At 39.4% G+C, this 1,982-nt stretch overlaps 1 long non-coding RNA gene across 1 annotated transcript; it reads left to right on the forward strand.

Moving 5' to 3' along the window:
• The first annotated feature begins 247 nt into the window (after positions 1–247).
• Positions 248–1,514, forward strand: LOC145469896 (uncharacterized). Its single transcript, XR_014042398.1, has 3 exons — positions 248–668; positions 1,070–1,209; positions 1,468–1,514. It is a non-coding gene; the product is annotated as an uncharacterized LOC145469896 (long non-coding RNA).
• Positions 1,515–1,982: the final 468 nt, after the last annotated feature.

Consider the following 1,982-nt stretch of genomic DNA (forward strand, 5'->3'; position numbering starts at 1 on the left):
TCGTAACGGCGGCCATATTTACAGCTGTAATCGATATGTTCCTAGGTATTGAGATGGCGGATGCTGGTACCCATAGAATCAAAATAGACAATTTAAGTCGATTTTGTGGATATAGCTTGGTCATTACATAGGGTAGGTTTATTGTTGTCGAGTTTTGCAACATAAAATTTTCGTTTCTTTTAGGCCTGACAGACACGCACCATTCAACTTTAAGAATTACTGGTCGCAAAATCAAGGGGTACGTAAAAGTAACTTACATAAATCATCTAAGCCCCTTCAGAAACAAATATAGCTCTTAGTGAGTCGCTCGATTCATGGTACGGCAGTCCAGGTGGTTGGGAAACCACTTGCGAATCTAACATTAGTTGTTTATTTTCTTTTGAAGGGTTACCATGAGGTCAAAATCAAGGGGCCAGAAGGAACTCCTTTTCATGTCCTTCCTGAAAATTGGAAACAAAGACTCGTTCGCACTTCGTTGTGTTTTGCCGGAAATTAGAGAAATACCCGAGACACTTCTAGACGTGCCACAGTCTGGTATCCAAGAGCGCTGAGAAAAATTACACTTTGAGAGAAGTTGCTGGAAGACAGATAGGCCGGGTGCAATACTTCATAAACAGGGAACTAAAACACCTTTCGGACTGCGGGAAAACCGACAATCACGTTAAAGGGTAAGTTGCCTATATTTTAGAGTCAATTTCAACAACTTCAACAACAACCAAATATTTTCCGGAAATGCCGGCCAAACTAGGTCAGTTTTCTGGCACACCAGTCGTTATATAATGAAGCTTATTGTTGGATTTAGCGAGTGAACTATGGTACGAAAACACATTACTTGAATTATAGTTTCTTTTATATGAATCGGTCATTAAAAGCGTTTTTCCATATCACCGAATGCACAACAATAGACTACTGATCTACAACTAAAACAATTTTTTTCCGGAAATGCCAAGACTTCCCAGTTTACTGTCACATCTCACGACATAAAGTGTTGCATGTACCCATTCCACGGAACGGAGGTGTATCACGAATTAAAGTAAATATACCTGCTATATTTTTGTTGTTGTGCCAGAACCATATCAGGCGAGCCCACAACGACAAAGAGAACTCCAGTGCATCAAAGATGGAAACGAAATGTACAATACGGCAGAGGGGATTGAATTAGCAATCGCAGAAATGAAATTAGGCGTGGGATGGGATATGGCCATCGAGGTAAGCTATTCTATCTTCAGTATATCTGGACAGAGAGTCGACAGAGAGAGGGTCGCGAACTGTTCCCATACTGTTATTTCCATTTCATAGTAATGAATCATAGTAGGAGATGTTTCGGTCCTAACCACGCTTCGCTCATGCAAATTGAACGAAATTCAGTTACAGCTCTCCGCTTGGAATATAGATGCAACTTGCTCAGTGTCAATTTGTGAACTCAAGTTGTATTTACTGTTAGTGTTTTGTTTATATTTTATACAGACTGTTGAACAGCCAGCTTCGCCAACTAACAAGAAAATGAAGCCTGAGTGAAAATAGAAGCTATCATATTAGTATCAATAAACAACGCTTTTGTGAACAGAATAACTGTTGTCTACCTTCGTGTGTTTTTACTCGGAACAAATATTATACGGTGTCTATCTGAAAATGAAACTTTTCGCTGTAGCTTTTGGACAAAGACAGTTTTCTTCCATACATCTCTGTTTCTATTCCATAATCCAGTAACCTATTGCGAAGCAAACATACAATTACAATTAAATGAAATTGCATTGTGATGTTGTGAAAAAAGTAACTCCTTTCATCGCAGCACCCCGTCGACCGCCATATTGAATTATACACTGTTGCTACCAAATAATGTCACGTGAACGAAAATTTGCGCAGCGATTGGTTAATGGTTTGTTTTGGTCGAGGTTATCAAATCTGATAACAATCCCGGACTGGTTATTTAGGTGCTACAAAATTTGGTCGTTGAATGTCTCCTCCTTGTGGGATCAAAT

Source organism: Orbicella franksi, chromosome 15 (assembly GCF_964199315.1).
Source record: "Orbicella franksi chromosome 15, jaOrbFran1.1, whole genome shotgun sequence".
Classification (NCBI taxonomy): Eukaryota; Metazoa; Cnidaria; class Anthozoa; order Scleractinia; family Merulinidae; genus Orbicella; species Orbicella franksi.